The sequence below is a fragment of the Protopterus annectens genome, chromosome 8.part0 (genome assembly GCF_019279795.1).
Source record: "Protopterus annectens isolate FY-2018-M chromosome 8.part0, PAN1.0, whole genome shotgun sequence".
NCBI classification, from domain to species: domain Eukaryota; kingdom Metazoa; phylum Chordata; order Ceratodontiformes; family Protopteridae; genus Protopterus; species Protopterus annectens.
The window spans coordinates 1,020,887,244-1,020,906,217 of NC_056741.1; positions in this window are offsets into that span (position 1 = coordinate 1,020,887,244).

Consider the following 18,974-nt stretch of genomic DNA (forward strand, 5'->3'; position numbering starts at 1 on the left):
CACTTAAAGAGATTACATCAGTGTCAGTTGCAATGATTATGCCTCTGTTAAAATGTATTCTGTAGCTCAGATATTCTTCAGTCCTGTTAGTGTTCACAGTAGTGTGTGCTTGCATGTCAACATCTGTTGCCTAAGCCAGATCTGACTGTTACTACTATCTTCCACAATTGCATTGCTGGAGTCAAACCTCTGCCTATATAGGTCCACAATCTAAGGAACTGTATATTAACTGTTGATGCTAAAGAAGCGATCAGTAGTACAGTTGTCAGAAAATGCACACTTGAAGAGGTGACTTCAGTGGTGTCCTTGAAGCCATATGACTCACATAAAATGTGTTTGAATTATCAAAATGATGTAGTCACTGTTACAATCATCCCTCTCCACAAATTGGGAGCAACTACAGACACTGGGAATTATTGCCCCATTAGCCTGACGAGTCTGATATGTAAGGCTATGGAGTGCATCATCATGGACCTAATTAACAAGGATATAGGGAATCTCCAAACTCTGGATCCCACGCAATTTGGTTTTGTGAAGGGTAGACTATACCAGCTCAACCTGGTTGACTTCTTTAACTCAGTCACCAGAGGTGTGGATGAGGGCAAAGCAGTTCATACAGTCTACCTTGATCTGGCCAAGGCCTTTGATAACATTTCCCACTCAGGGATTATTGATAGACTCACCAAACTAGGCATCAATGCCAATATAACTAGGTGGGTTGCAAATTGGCTCACAGATAGAACCCACAGTTTGAAAGTAGCAGACTTCAAGTCAGACTGCTGACCAGTCATGACTGGAGTCCCACAGAGATCAGTCCTGGGTCCTCTCCTGTTTGGCATCTACTTCTCAGAAGTCCATGCTAACACGGATGGACTCTGGCTGACCAAGTTCGCCGACGATTGCAAGCTGGGAGCTATTAACTCTGAAAGTGATGTAGACATCCTGCAGAAAGGCCTCACTGAGACCAACAACTGGTGTTGAAACCATGACCTTAAGCTTAATGCCAAAAAATGCGTCATCATTCCCTTTGGGAAAAACTCAGTTCCCACTAATCATCACATTGATGGCAGCCCACTAAACACTGAAGGCGTTATAAGAGATCTGGGAACACAGGTTGAGAGCAACCTCTCCTTTGACCACCACATTGCCACTGTGGTCAGAAAGTCCTTCTATGTGGCACATCTCATTACCAAGGGTTTTGCATCCAGGAAGAAAGAGGTCATCATCTCTCTTTCTCTACTCTTCCCTCATTAGACCAATCATCAAGTATAATGCCCCATTTGGCATGTACATCACTAAACACCTGCAACAGCTGGAAAGGCCACAAAAGTACCTCATGAAGAGGATCCTAGGCCTTAAACACATGCTCTACCTGGACAGATTTAAAAATCTTCAGCTTTTCTCTGTCTCATATCATCTATTAAGAGGCAATCTCTGCTTGACTTACAAAGCCATGTCTGACCCAGCCCTGTTAGAAATATTACACCTAAAGAAATCCCAGTCCCTCAACACCACATGCTCCAGTGACCTCAACCTCATTACCACAATCAACAGAATATGCTGGAGGAACAGGTTCATAACCCAGAGACTGCCCATGCTCTGGAACAGACTTCCCATACATGCAAAGCAGAGCACCTCACTGGCCCTTTTCAAGAGAAATCTTGATGAGTGGAAGGGAAATAGAAAGGTTACCTTGGGGATCACTCCAGTGGCTCTACTTGATAGAGGCACTGGGAACTAATGGCAGCATGATGCCAGGGCACTTCTATGGGCTAGGCTTGTAAAGACTCCAAGGCTGTTGTCCTAGTACACACCTATGAACCTATGAACCTATGAACCTATGTAACTGTTCACCAAAGATTGATTTATCCACATGATAATTGTTAACAGTATCATTGCTTCAAGTTCTAGATTATCTGTTTTATATATACACACCCACACAGAGCTGGATCATGGTCAATTGGGGCCCTAGGCAAGGTAATGGATCCAAACGTCCTACTTCAATGGTACACATTTGGAAGGATAAGTTGTTTAGTGCAACAGTCATTTACATTATGTACTAAGTAGACAGCTTCACAGTGAACACCTTATGTCTTGACTACAGTAAAGAAATAAAACATAGACAAGAAATAGAAGCCACTAACAGTACGTTTTTTCTATCACAAACTCTTACTAAAGCATACTGCTGACAAACTTGATTGCACTGCTGATGGCAATGCATTAGCACATCTGTAATTACTGTTTTCAGTTTTGTAACTTACAATGGGGGATAGCAGTTGTGTATGGTGCTCCATGCCAAGCATGGCACAACTAAGGAGTATAGCCATATAGATATTTCGGATACTGAACCATTTCATAAACTGAGTGGCATTGATCTTTTCTTGGTCTTTTTCTAAACATGTGCCATGATCATTAGTGTTCATGATATGGATACTACAAGGATATACATCTCCACTGTCCATAGGTATGCAGTTTGTGTTTTCTAGCAAATAGCTGAGAACTGAAGTTAATGTGTGATACCATACATCCATGTGTCAGACTTCATATCCATCAGATAATGCATGCTACTGCTTTTACTATAGCAACTTCCTATGTCTGCAGGAATAATAATTGTAATATGTCCCTAGTTTTGAGCAATTGTCCCTCCATTACTTTTGAATTAGTCTAGATGTCTTGAACTTAGAGTTGAGAAGGTATGAGCAGGGTTGGGATAGTGGGATATGAAATAAGGGGATTTTCAGAGTACGTGTGTTGGAAAAACATATTTATGAAGTATTTCAGAAGTGAAATTGTTACTAGAAAGAAAGCCTTATACGATGTGTGATGCACTTCTGGATTTGAACATCTGTATGTCCACATCAGTGTTCTGTAGGCAAGACGATTATTTGATTACACTACAAAGCAAGTCACATTTCAGGTAATAAAACTCACATATTTGAAGGGGAAATACAAAAAGCATGAAGCAATGGAGAATATGTGCATTAGAAGTTATCTCAGTAATGAGAATTTAAACATCCCATGAGGTGTACATGAAACCCTGAAGCCTGTTAAACATATAAGAATAACTGTCCCCTCATATTGTTATCAATCTTGCTTTCTGTCACACAGTGGGACTAAGCACAGTTGCCTGAGTAGCATCACATTAATACAGCCAAAAGTAAAATCTCCAGTTTTTTCCATAGAATGTAAACTGTCATTTACAATTTCTCATAACTGGAGGACAGAAACATAGAGTTTGATTTATGAACCATTTCTGGTCATGTGCTTGGTGTGTAATTCTATTTTTAGACCAGATTAAACATGTAAAAAGGTGTTGATAAGACAGTGGTCAAAATGGGGGAAAAGAAGAGAGTAGAACATTAGAAGAAGAATAAAAAAATGTGAGTTATGGTGAAGGGAGAGCACACCATAGCTATCCACCTCTTCACAAGCTAACAGGGTATTTCTATAGATAATTTCAGAAATATGGATAGTCACCATATCAAGGGTATATGACAACAACTTAATTTTCTCAGACCCAAATGGACCAAATCAAGTATGTCATGCACACACATAAGCAAAGTAGAGAGCTATGTATGGGGCATATGTTTTGTGGGACAGGTGCCCATTTTATTATCTATTTACTTATTTATTTAGTTATTTATTTGAGAGAGAGGAATGTTGAGGAAGGAAGTTAGGAATAAGAGGGTTAGGTAAGTAGGGTAGGTTAGGTAGCAGGTGTAGACATACAAAACATACAAGACAGACAGAGATGGTGATGGACACAGAAGGTTGGGAGACACCATGATTGGGTAGGCACGTTCTTGTCCAGCATGAGTATAGTGAGATTCTAGTACTTACCCTCTGAACTCTCATCACTGTCTCCTGCCACAGTCATCTTGGGCAGTGCCAGATGGGGTATTGATTTGATTATTCAATGCAACACCTTTTCTATTCTGCCAATGCAGGCACCAAGGCCCATCTACATTATATCCTCCACCAATCCTATCAGCTCTTGATAGGCAACATAATCACCATCTCCACTGGCAAATACTGCTAGTGACCAACAGTGCACTAGCCACCAGGGCCAAGGTACCTGATATAGTTTGGAGCAGGTAATGCAAGAGTGGTGACAGGATTTTATCCAGAATTGCTAGGTATCTGTGCTGCCTGTGGTAGTGCCACCACAGCCACCTGAAAAGAGATAATGGTCGAATCTCCTGTGACTGGTTTAACTTCCCGGATTGATTATTATTCATGTTTCAGCAGGAATTGTGGCCTAAATGTCATTTTAAAAAAGAAGAGAGAGAAACTGGGTGGGGGGAGAGACAACAAAGAAAATATAAATGCCATATTATTTTAGTATATCACATTCCATCCATATTGCCAGATAGTTGAAGATTTGTCACATCCACATATGAACAAGAAACCATACATGTGTGCTAAAATACACAGTAATCTTTTCAGTATTATAAACATTAGGCAAAAAGTTGCATGCCTATTGTGTATATGCTTGATTCATTTCAATTCATAAAATGTCCATGTTAAATGATTACAATGTTATAATAACTTAATAATTTCAGAATAATAAGCTTTAAGCGATTGCTGCTGCTTGGATTTGAACAAACACATAGCTGTATTGGCTGAAGCATTTTCTAATGCAATGTTGCTATAGTTATTCAAGAAGCATGTATGGTTGTCATATATAGAGTATGCAACTCATTTAAGACTGTGTCAGGCAATCATGGACTGATGCCCTCAATAATAAAAGTGATAAAGTGATAGTAAATTCTGACTTATTATCAGATGGCTATCATTCATACCTTAGCTATACTTACTCCATGCCTCTCTGAGGTATTGTTGTCTTTCCTGGTGTGCCTCCTTATTCTCTGCTATCTCTTCAGAAGCCATACAGAGCAGAAAAAAGAAAGAAAGTTACAAACTCTTTCCTGTGTTGGCAAGACATGGTATTTTATAGGCTGGCGATGGATCGCAATAATTGGTTTGAAAATATTCCTTCCATTAGTGAAGGAGATCATGCTTGTACCTTTTCAAGTTACTGTAATGATTTATTGGTCACCAGTGTGAGGAATGCCAGTTATAGTGGTCACACTCCTGGCAAAGTTATTCTAAACCTTATGTCTTCTACTGGGACCCAATATAGTCTTCCTAGAAAAACCTACAGCCATAACACTTTATAATGAGTCCAAAAAAAAAATATCTTGTGCTCCTCTTGACATTACAGCAGGTCCATAAAATGCTGTTTAATGCCGATATCTCATTTACATTTCAAATGATATATTGGCATTGGCCAACTAGAATGATGGACAGCAGTCATAAATAGGACATTGTCAAAAACAGATATAACCTTGCATTCTGAACGAGGTTGCTGTCAATTTACTTTAAGTAGTACATAATGTGTTAGTGGCACATGGATTTTTTTAAATTGTGAGTGATACCACTTGACAAAGGAACCGGAACTTCTTTATTCTGTGGATTAACTGTTAATGTCACAGGAGAACTGGCATTTTCAGTGTGTTAATTGATGTGCACAGTTTTGAACATCAATATATATATATATATATATATATATATATATATATATATATATATATATATATATATATATATATATATATATATATATATATATAAACACACGTAATTCAGACAATATTATAACTGCTCTACTTTGAGGTATTCCACTATTGGATTATTATTTTGAGACATATATATTGTGGAAAAGTTTCTGTTGCATTGTTTTTGGAATTCTGTGTAATACAAACTGATGGTTTCCAAAGCTGAGCACATTTGCATTGCTGACGTGAAAGTCTTAGTGCATGCGTAATAGGACATAAAGTGACATTGCCTTACAGTCATTCTTGCTTACTGATAATGCTCCATGCCAACTCTAGCTCAAAGAAAGATTGAAATCTTTTATAATGCTGGCTTTGTGCAATAGCCTGTTGTAGTCAATCAACACTTGCTGCATTTCTAACATATATATTGATGACAAGGTCATAAAGACTTTACAGTACATAATGTGTTCTATACAATATAGATTTGTACATTATACACTTGAGATAATGGCAAATATTCTCTTACTGAAGCCATGTTCAATCTGTGTTGCTATCCTTTTGATATTTCAGTAACACCCAGTGTTACTAATTGTAATGCATTATATTTTTGACCAAAAAGTATTGGAAACATTATACACATAATAACTGCCATCTTTTAACTTGCCAAGTGTACTTCAGGTTCAAGTACAGGAAAAAAATACATAACAACACTTAATTATAACACCTAATTTAAAAAAAGTAGCTTGGATTTAATCCTGCACTGCTTCTTACTATTTTTCCAAACATATTGCATTAACAGATTGAGCCACAGAGAAAGTTACATCAGGTGTCATCTTCTGTTTAATGCTTATCATACCTCTATCAATTGCAATTTTGTCTGTCTAAGGACATCTGGTATTAAAGTTCAAGGAACATCTGCACATAATATGGGCATATGTTATTTGTCTTCATTTATATACAGATCTGTAAATATGCTTTACTGTAAAGTTTATTTCCATTTGCAGCTATTACTGCTTTATTCTGGTTTAGGTAGCATATTCTGATCATTTCTTTGCATGTTTTCTGTTTTCCTGTTTTCAGTGTAATCACAGGTCAGGCTGGTACTAGCATATGGATCTCCTACCACCTAATGCTAGAGGATTGGTAGTCTCTGACAATAATGGTGATGAAAAGGCATAGTCTGAGTTTGCAGAAGGTATGTCTGACACAGAAGATGTGGCTCCCGCATCCCCTCCCCAAAGTCTGGATGCAGTCACTATGCCTACACATACCCATGATACAGAATCATTGGAGATTGCACCAGGTGAGGGAAACACTGTTGATCATTGTAATGTGGTTATCCCAGCTGCAGGGCTGGTGGAATCTCTGTCTAACCATCAACAGGGTAAAGTACCACACAGAGGTGTTGGTAGTGGTGCTGAGGGGAGGCATACATACCACCTTCAACCTGATGTTGGTGAGTCAGTATCTGCCAACAAACATGTGCAAAGCTGTCATGCAGGCACAGGCAAGATCCACCAGGGACTCAGAAAAGTTAGTCAGAGTAATGCATGCCATGCATTCTGATGTGTGAGACTGCATGAACTGTGTGCTTGATTCTTTGGATTAATTGAATGTTACACTGGACCATGCAATGTCTGTTATGAAACATCTTCTGTGGGATGGTCAGCATTCATGAGGCTCAGGAGCAGGTATATCATAAGATTTTAGCTGACATGGCCATGTCTGTGTCAGACTCTACTCCAGTAGTGGTACTACTTGCAGTACTCTATCAGTGGTGGAATTGTCCACACCAAGTCATGGTAGACTACATAGTCGTGGACATAGTTGTGAAGAGAGTTCCTCCGGCAGACATCATTCGCAATCAGGTAGCACCATGACTTCTAGCCAGAGTCGTGGAACTATCTGTGCAACTCCCAGCAGTGATATTTCATGCAGCTAGGGCATCAACAGTGAACTTAATCCTCTTCCATGCATGGCTTATACTGTCCAAGATGCCAAGGCATAATGCTAGCACAACTGCTTTGGCAGAGTTCCTGCAGACCCATACACAGTGCACGTCATATTACACACACACACACACACACACACACACACACACACACACACACACACACACACACACACAAATACACACCTGTGTCCCCCAACACCTTGTGCAAGTGATGATGATGATGGCACCCTTCTATTAGGGCATGTTTTTGAGAGATATGTTTGCCTATGTGTGATGCATGACCAGCTAATGCTTTCTTAGTCAAATGCCTGCTTTCATTAAGATATGTACTGAATCTCAGTTTGCTTTAGTCTGCTTAAGTGCAACGGTATTAGTAGCTGTGTGGTGCTCATACCTGCAGTAGTAGTGGTAGCAGTAATAGTTGTAGTATTAGTAACACTACAGTATTACTACTTATGAATTAGTGCTTGCTGAGACCCTTCTTGAGATGATTCTGAGATTGCCCTGATCCCTGGGGTGTGTGACCTGGGATACTTATGTCACGCACAGAATTGAGCAGGCAAATCAAGTTTTTTGTGCGATAACTTTTTCCTTCTAGTGTTATACTGCAACTCCATCATTTGTGTTTGAAATACTTATCCTTTCCTTTTGTATTTGTGATGTTGTATAACTATGCTTGTTCACCAACCTAGGCAGATGAGAGTGACATTGCCCTGCACCCTTTGTTTTTCCTGACATGCGTCTTCTTTGGCTAGACTGACAGGTTGAATACATGTATGGGGAAATACTTTTAATACAGTTAATAGCTTCATGGTTGTTTTGTTTTGTCTATGTTGTATATATCACTCATATAGACCTCTACTGACATTCCTCTATAGTTGAGCAACAATTTGCTTTTACTGAAGTATGGTACATACATATAAGGGCAGGCATTTATCTGTTCATTACAGGTTCATCACTTTCCATTGTTACTGCTTTTGATAATGCTGTAGTTAGGGGTTGCCTATGTCTAATGATCACAGTAACATGGGTAAAGAAAGGCTGGTAATGTTGCATGTATTACTGCTATTGTTTGTAAATGCTTAGCTCCTTTGTTTGTTTAATTACATGGTGAATGTCTGCATGCAATTAATTGCGTCTTAGCTATGGCCATAGCATATTGTGCACACCTCTGTCTCCCATGATCATACCTTGACTCAGGTACCTCATCTCATATGTGTGTACTGGCCTTTCCTGTGGTTCTCTCTGTTGCAACTGTTTCCAGACTGTCAATATTTTGGCAGAGTTGACAAGATCATACTGCAAGGCACATCCAGATGTATCTAGTCATCAGAAACGTGACTTAAACAGGCCGAAAATAAACACTATGGTATTTCTAGTCTGAGCATGTGCATTGTTGTAATCTTGCTCAGTGGGGTTGTATGGGTTTCTCATGGGAGTGGAAAGATGTCCTTAGAAAATCATAGGTACAGATCACAGGTGTGCCACATGTGCGAGTCACAGAAACTACCAAGGTTACCTGTACGCACATTATAGATGATACATTGTACATTACAGATCACATAACTGTCGACAGAGTGATAGACTTTTCTGTTTATATACCTTCTTCCCAATTTACTAGGTAGAGCTTTTATTTCAATGTGGGTACAGTCTATGGCCTCAAGAACCTCAGGGAAATGTGCTATTGCATAATAGATATTTTGCATGGTGGTATCTCTCTCCTCTGGGGTACTTCGAAATCAGATATGCTCCCCCACATGTTGTAGCATAGCATCGAGAAACTGGGGGAAGATTCTTAAGGTAAAGGTCTGTCACACCCCCTCTGTGTCCCCTGTGGGTTTCTGAAAAGTCCCTGTAGCTAGTATATAAAATGCTGTATGTACCTTAGTTTCCAGTGGGATAGGTTCCTCACTTTTCCCATGGGGCCTCGGGTGAGGATGGCAGATGTTCACAATTTATCCTGTAGTATCCCTGTCCACCCTGCTGTAATACATTATTCTATTAAATGTAGTCCATAGTATGATAAACCAAGAAAAAAAAGCACTCAGACAGCCATTTACGCCCTAGGACTTTATTACCACAGCACAGCAACCAATAAAGAGACACACTGCAACCAATAAAGAGACACACTGCATTGGTTGCTGTGCTGTGGTAATAAAGTCCTAAGGTGTAAATGGCTGTCCGAGTGCTTTTTTCTTGGTTTATCAATGACTGTTTTTAGCACTCTCTCCATTTGAGGTGGTAGTCCATAGTATGCCAAACATGGTGTGAACACCTTACACCTTAGGCTGAGGTCTGGCAGCAGCAGCATCTTGTATGAGAAACTGTTGCACATACAAATTTATGATGGCTGCAGAAACCCCTAACAGTTTTCAAAGTGCACCCATGGCTGTATTCTAGCATGTGCTGGAATTCAGACCAAACATGTACATGTGTGTAGGGAATTGTTTTATACACTTCTGAATTGCTGTGCCATGATTATTTCCTTAATTAGCATGTAATTTTTCTCTATTCCTTCACTAGCATATTCTGACATTAAACCTTGTTTTGCAGCTGGGTGCAATGTATGCTGCTGTTTACTGAATTGTAAACAGCTTGCCCATTGCTGCTCATTGCACAAACTGGCTTAGTGCAATGGGTAGGTTTTCAGAAATCCATCCTTTGTTTCAGGGGAGACAATGAGAATTATCTTTTGTATTTGATTTAAGCAAGTTGCTAAGTCATATTTCCTTCATAATTGTTACTCATGAATATTACATTGTTTCTGTAAATCATGTTTCTTATGTTTCTAGCATTGCATCTAGATTTAACTTTTGCATCTTCAACATAATGCATATATATGCCAAATTACGTTGGTTCCATATGTGTTGTTTCTTTCCAAATGTAAAAGGTAATTTGTAACAATCATTCGAATGTACCATTTTGTCACTTTATACATAACACCTAGCATGCTATTGAATTAATCTAATGCCTTTTTTCCTGATCGTCTTAGTTGTCCAATAGTTCACTATTCTGATACCAAGACCACCTGACAGCTACTAATCCAGTAGTAATAAGGACCCATGGATTACTTCCCTGGGTTGTATTAATTTTTTTGGTCTAAAGAGTGCAGCATTTCAGCCATTTGTTGACTACTGAGTGGTCTCAAAATGGAGTGGCCATTTGGATTCCCTGGTCTAGAATCTCATGATGACATGATTTTCATGGCCCTCATGCAGTAAAATTAAGTAACTCCATTCTAATTTCCATTTTTGTGACAGGTTTTGGAACACTAAATTCTTAAGATGCGACAATATATTTCAGTTTCTAATCTCTTTCAGCCAGTGGGTACAATGTTGTAATTAGGGTCTTCTGCAAAAGTAGGAATCATGCTAAATTATGCCCCTGAGAAGGAAAGATATCCACTCGATCCTCACACATTTGTATCACAGCCATCTTCCTGATGACTACAGCTTACAATAAAATCTTGATTACGTCTTCCAGCACTACACAGTTACTTATCTTTTATATTGCTAGACTAGCTCTTAGAGTTAACACCACACTGCATAAAATGCATTTGACTAGGATAGTGCAGCATTGTTCTCAGAATAAGAGCAAAATTCAGGTCTGAATATTTATATCATGGTCCTTGGAGTTAAAGACTATTATTGATTTACGTTCTTATTATTAATGCCATGTGTTTGTGTTTTATCAGTTTATGCTAGATATGAAATTCTCCACTGTACTACACAGGATTTTGTGCCAGTTTCTATTGATATATATAAACTGGACATCTGTAGTGACTGTGGTGACCTTTTCTATTTGAAACTCATTTATCAAATTATCATTAACAGTTTGACCCATGACATCTTCAGAAATACACAATTATCTCAAAATCCCTTACATTTTTGTTACTTGTATTTATGCACTTAGATACTTGGTTTATTTTGCTTTAGAACACTATTAGGAAAGTATTAGTGTCATTTAACTCAATGTTTCTTTTTTCAAGAATATTTCTGTGTCATTTCTCTGTTCTTCAGATTCATTGCTTCATTCATTATTTTGGATAATAAGTATGTTTTAAACTCATATGATTGCATTTACTCACTGTTGATTGTATAACTCTCTTGTAGTGTAATTAAACATTTGTCAATGAATGGCTTTTTCCATTAGTCACATTGTTAACTCCCATTCTAATTATTATTCTTACCAAGCAATTACCTTTAACATGAACGATTCAGCCATCGGATTATGTTCCAAGACATGCATAAACCTGCTATTATGTATAAACAGGGAATAAATACAGCTGGGAGTGTATTATAATGCTACATCCTTTTTCTGATTATCAGAAACAGAAAGTGTAGTCTGGTTTGAATGCTGTTTCCTTTTTGGCTGGTCCTGACAGAAAAGTGTGCTTAAGTCTCCTGAGCTATCAGTAGTGTATGAGCTCAGGACTTGTACAGCCTAGCAATGACTACTATAAATGTTCCTCATTCAGCACTCAGACATATAGCAATATTATAACTCTACATTTTTGGTATGTAACTTATGACTATATTACATTCTCAGTATAAAGGTATACCTTTCTTACACGTACATTCCTCAGTATAAATTTTGATACTCTGCTATATAGTTTCCTTTTATTATTGCACCAGTGATATTGCCCTTATTGCCTAGTAAATAATGAGGTTTATATGCACTAACCATTTCCTATGTACTATACATCTGAAATTCATAAATAGTCACTGCGTAGCCATACTGCACATGTACAGAAAGGCTGTGAAGTGCATTGTGGTAGGATTAATTATGGATGTAACAGTGAGCCTGAGAGTGCTGCCAAAACGTTATTCTGTTCAAAGTCATCTGAGGTACACCAAGTGGTGCTGTAATCATATTACTCTACTAATCAGTGCAGGTCCCGCATTACTCAGGACAGCAGAGCAAAAGGTACTCTACAAATTTAGTATAGTAGCAAGCTTTGTAGCATGCTTTGCATAATAGCAGTTCAAAGCAGAGCAGAAAATCCCCTAAAATATGTTGTTTAACAATGGGGTTCACACATATAGCCACCCACAACAGTGACAACATGAGGTAGTAAAGGTAAAAGTATGAAAAGGAGCAGATGGAAGGCAGTCAGCGACACACAAAAACACATAGGACATATTGCAAGATGGGGCCAGGAGAAATGGCATTAGTTTTAGAGATAGAGTTCTCTATCTAATATAATCATATAGAAGAGGTGATGGGCATAGGAGACAAGTGAAAAGGTAAGAAAACAGTATATGGAGAGAGGGGGTAAGAGAAAGCAGGGTATGGAGCAAAAGGTAGAGAGTGTGAAGGGTGAAACAGATAAATATGAAACACTACAGTCAAAGAGGTGTAACTTTGCAAGTGAGAAGTTGTGGTGGCAAGGGATGCATGGATGGATGGATGCAGAAAAAGGATGGAGAAATAGTGATGGAGAGAGTTAGAACATGCACAGGGCATGAGGCACGGCACAATAGGAAAGAGGTAATACATGGCACAGGATAAGATGGGGTGTTAGCTGCAGGAGGCCTATCAGTCTGGCCCAGAGGGAAACATATTGAGAATCACACCATCTGGTTGTTTGGGGTATCTGAAGGCATGTACCTGGTCATCACCTGTTGGTTTGATAGATAGGACCAGCCAAAAAAGTGAAACTGCTATCCATTTCAGAAGGCTTTTCAGATGTGTCCAACTGCTAGCAAGCTGAAACTTCACAACAGAGTCCACCAACTACTCCAGCTAGATCTGTGCCACTAGAGGTGCTAGCAAGTCCATCCATGCAACCCTCTGTGTGGAGCTTCCTGAATGTAATGAACCACTGTGCCCTACCTAGAGGGCTTAAATTTCTTACTGGTGAGGGGAGTCTCAGCCTCATCACTGGACCTAGTTTAACCTTCCTTAGTGGCCAGCCATGCTGGAGGTCCCTGAAGCACAGAATCTTGTTACTCATAACCTGCATTGAACAGTCACAATGAGAGTGGTAATGTAAGTGTGATGAATTCAATAATATGTAATTAAAATACAGTACAATGTAAAGCATCAACAAATCTTACACATCCTGTTGTGCCACTAATTTTTACTGCCTCCTATGGCAGCTCACCTGGTTCATCTCACACTCCTCACATGCTGTAAGGTAAAAGTGAACATTAGTACAATGTTACAAGTATGGGGTCAAGCATTTAGAACCATGATAGGACTTTCATCTTTCTTAATCATGTGAAGCACTGGTACTGCCTCTGTATACTCCTGTGCAAAGATTGCAACATATCTGCTGGAGCAGTAACAGCAGCATATGATATACATTGTCAAGCATTGTGCTCTAAGCAAAATATACCACAGAGATCTTCTATTGCCCTATAGCTATTACACATGTACTAATATATATATATATATATATATATATATATATATATATATATATATATATATATATATATATATGGATCTAGGATCAAAAGTCTGAATCCATTATGACCGGGCATACTTACGCGAAAGTGCTTTTCACCGAAGAAGCACTTTTGCGTAAGTATGCCTGTTGCGGAGGTAGTACTACAGTATGGATAAGGGAAAATTCCCTTTTCCCCACTGTAGTGCGATCTCGGAGGGAGAATATTAAAGTAGGGGGGTTGTGGGAGGCACAGCCTCCCACATGGATGGTGCAGGGGAGTTTGCTGCAAAAATGTTAATTTAATTTTTTTTTTGTGTAACACACTTTATCGAAAGCACTTATATATATATATATCCTGTCACAAATATTTGCAGACTGCACACCTAACATGCACTAGCACTTTCACACATATGCTCTACTTGAGCTACCTATGCAGGGACTACAAATGCTTCATGGACATGTATGCAGTCATCATGAAGAAATGTGTTAAAATAAAGACAATACACCTTAAGGTAACCATGGTCATTACAGATGACAGCAATGGCAGGTTTTGTAGTGGCCAGATTAGGGCACATACCTGTAGAGCATGGGTACCTGTGCCTTTTCAGGGTGCATACACAATACCATTGTCACAAGATGTCAGAATTGCTGTCAACCCCTCACTGTTGCTGGGTACAAGGATCTGTTTATGGGTCTAGGTCACATGGTGCACAACATCCCTGTCACAGGAGATTATCAGCCCTATCACCAGTTCACAAGATGTGTAATCAGGTTAAGGTTGCATAGTGGAATCTCATCCCTGCCACCAGAGGTCACAAGACCTGTCATCCATGGTGATTCCTCACATGCAAGCAGTTTTGGTCTCCTTATTAGATGTTTTTCTCCAAACCCCCATATGCCTGTATCCCACATGGTTTGTGTTCACAGTCTTTTAGTATTGTATCCCTCCGCACACGTGTAAATGATGATAGCTGCGATCCACAACACCATCCATCCTTTGTGGCACTGAGATGATGTCTGATGCATAGCATGACCAACAGTGCCTAAGTCATGTCTGTCATAGCAAATTCATATTAGGACTGCATGCAGTAGGTTTGTTATATGTGTGGTGATGTTAATTTACAGTTAAGCATGATCCACAGTTGTTGACCAGATTTCTCTGTTTCACCATTATCACTGATATCTGCAACTGTCACTCTCCATAATGGGTTCTTCCTTTAGCTATCATTTTTTTTTTTGCTCAAGATCAGGGTCAAAGCCAAGAATAATAGACGGTGGGTGGCAAATTCCCAAAAATTAGGGGCAGTTTCTAAATGTTATTCTAATTTGTGTAAAATAGAACAATAGGTTTCGCATCAACATGTATTTTCTGAACAACAAGAAACAAGAAGTATGAAGCTCTAATGTCTGACATTATTCACTGATTGTAATTTTCAGTCATTTACTAGAAGGTTAAATGTTTTACAGAGAACAGGGCAAAGATATGACATAAATTTCGGAACAGCTGAGAGGTGTGATTCTTCCTACATGTTTGTAATTCTGCTCTGTCTCAGTGTCTCTCCTACTGCTACTGCTGCTGCAGCTGAGGGTTCTAAGACAGGCCTTAATCCAGCCATGTCTTCCAGCTGACCAGCATGTTTCCAAAGGGTCATGTTGTGCAGTCTGATGCCAAGAACAAGCAGACTGTAGTACTCCACTGGATGTGTCAAGGCAATGAAAACACATCATGGCGACATGACACATTTTGTGACTTTCCATGTCAAAGCACAGCAACATTAAATATCATTTCAATCACAGTTGTAAGACGGAGTCATTAGCAGGGGCTCCAAGTATCAATTGCAAAAAATAAAAATATTTTGGGGGGTGTTAGCGACTATTTGCCCAACTTATATTAGTGAACATTTATTTTGAGCAATGAGCCTGTGCATTCCAACTGGATGGTCATGGGGTGTCACATTGCTGGAAGTAACAATAGAGGTTAGACATATGTCAAATATGGGAATTATGTTCAATGCCAAGGTGCAACACACAACCGCACAAACAATGTTTTTGGTATCAGTAACTTATGGAGATGTGACACTTTAAAAGACATACATAGTGGTGGCTGTCTCATTTGCTTTCCTGGGGAGACATATAATGCTCTTCCACATGCAGCATAATCTCAAGATATTTTGAACCAAGAAGGCAATGTTAGCAATGCCAAACAAACTGTTGGAGAAACTATTAAAAAGGCAAATATGCAACCTGTGTTTTGTTCTACCAGAGATGAGTTATTAGTGACTGTCTTGCAGCCACTGTTAATCTATTTAGGGCGAATTCAGTTTTTTATGAAAGACAAGTAAATTTGAGCTTAATAGATCATTTTTCATCCCTAGAAAAGGACATGGTTAAGCTTAAACGTTCACAGTAGGATGTTTTTTTTTTTTTTTTGAGAGCAGTATTGTGGCGTAAAGAGTGCCAAAAGGACTGAGAATCAATAAAATGCCAGTGGGGAATGATCTGCCCAAAGAGCTGATAGAAAAGTGGGTGGAACTGAATCAAAAAAACAGCAAGGAGTATATGGCCATGCTAGCTGATTGTTATAAGCAAATGATTCATGATCTTGATTAACAAATTAAAGCCAGCTATTTTGCTCTTAAGAAAGATCCAAACACTGAGAATTTTGAGACTAAAATTTGCCTAATACGGGATAAATTAAATGAGGAAAATGAGACTCGCAAAAAAGAAAGGTCAAAAAGTATGAACAGGATAGTTTAGATCATGAACAAGGTATTGCCTATGCATTTAATTCCAGTCCGGGTTTTCGGTCCAGTCCGGGTTTTTCGGAAGATGTAGAGCTGGTTCCTGATAATGAAAAATCAGGCTTCTAATGCTGCACCAGAAGTAAGAAGGTCTGAACATCTTGCTAACAAGGGGCCGAGAGAGGTTCCATCTGCTTCTCTTGCACATACTAATGTTAACATTCATGCTCCCAATATGTGTACATCGAATTCTGGTAAGAAAGAATCGGTTTTGCATTCTTTTCAAGCAGTCAGTGTTTATCAGGATACAGGTACAGGAAAGCATTCGTGGAGTCAAGTCACTGCAGGTCCTGTGAAAACAAACTTGTTGAAGAAGGGGGAAGCCTTTTGGGGCAATTTTTCTTGGAAAAAGAAGTGAAACAATATGTAATTAGAAAAGGATACCCATCTGATTTTGACTTTAAAATTGTGTATATATCACACAGGTTGCTTGATTGTTATGAGGTCCAGATCCTTAGTAAAGGATGGACTTTTGTGCCTGCACCTCATGCTCATGTTTGTGAGACTGTTAACAATTTAAGGGGCTTCATTAGGAGACTGAATTTTGATTTTTTTAATGAAAGTAAGGATTGTGATGAAATTTCTGGTGTAAACAATGTATGAAACCAAGTTGTTTTAATCCTCCAATGAGGTCTGAGTTAGAAGCCTTTCAAAATGTGATGGAAAAGCAATTAAGGAAATTGTCTAATAAACCTGTTAATAAGTATTTTAATTTGTCTTGTGATGAATGTTCTGCTTTAAATAGAATTAGTCATGATGAAAATATTGTATTGTTAAAAACAGATAAGGGTAATTCTATAGTAATTTTTGGTAAAACTGCATATTTAAATGCTATAGCAGAAATGTTACAGGATGTGCATTATTATAAAGAAGCTAGTTTAAGTTTTATCAAAAAATCTTAGAGGTCTATTGACTCTATGATGGAAGAATGATTATTTGAAGGTAGGATTACAACCAAAGAAGCTGTTTTTTCACAGTTAACAACCCTATTATTAGTAAAATATTTGGTCAACCAAAAGTCCATAAAGTGTTGGAATGTCCGCCTTTAAGACCCATTGTTGCTAATGGAGGATGTAAAACTGAGGGGTCTATATTATATTAGCAAAAATCCTGTTAAGTGAATACGAAAACACCAACATGTATTGCGCAAACCACGAATATGACAAACGCACTAAACTGCAAAATTCAAAAAGTCGAATCCCCATAGTCGGCCAACTCCACCTCCCACTACATACTGCCTACCCAAACAAAATAAATAAACCACATACATACACTAACCAAAACCTGACTTCTAACCCTAAAGTGAAGCACCAAAACCCTACTTCTAACCCTACACTAAACCTTACATATGTTACTATCTATGCACTTACCTCAACCTGCACCCTAACCCTAAGGTCCGTAACTATCGCACACTTACCCTACAGAGATATACCAAAACAAAATAAATAATCCACACACATACATTTAACAAAACCCTAATTCTAACCCTACACTAAACCTTGCATACATTACTTATCTATTACCTTAACCTGCACCCTAACCCTAAGGTCCGTAACTATCGCACATTTACCTTACAGAGCTATACCACAGACGGGCCAACCATGACACTTTGACAGTTCGAATTTCGTGGTTTTGAACATTCGGCATTTCTGTGGTTTGTGCAATACATGTTACTCTATTCGTATTCGCGTAAAAGGACTTTCGAGCATCTAAATGGAACCCAAACTGAGGCTATGGCAATACATGTTGACAAAAGTTTACAAAAAGTGGTAGAGTTAGGTGGGGTTTTTATACATGATACATTTGCTTTTGCTAAATGCATTAAAGACATAGAGGTAGAAGAAAATTATTGTTTGGTCACTATGGAGATTAAATATTTGTACATCATGATATCCAATACTACTGGGACTGATTTTATTAGGATGGAGCTGTTAGACTCTAAATATTATAAAGAAGATGAAGTTTCATTATTGTTAGAAATGTTAGATATGATATTGTCTTACAACTTTTTTGAGTTTAATGGTTCTTTTTATCAGCAAATAAATGACGTAGCTATGGGTGCCGCTATGGCCCCTAGCTACGCCAATTTGTTTATGACAGCATGGGAAAATTGTTTATAAGAGAAAATAGGCATTTTGCCATGTAATTTACCAAGGTAAGTTTATTGATGACCTTTTTACATTTGGAGTGGTGCCCTGGATGATCTTTTACTATTTTTAAATGAGGTCAATAATACTTGTGATTATTTAAGTTTTACTTGGAATTCT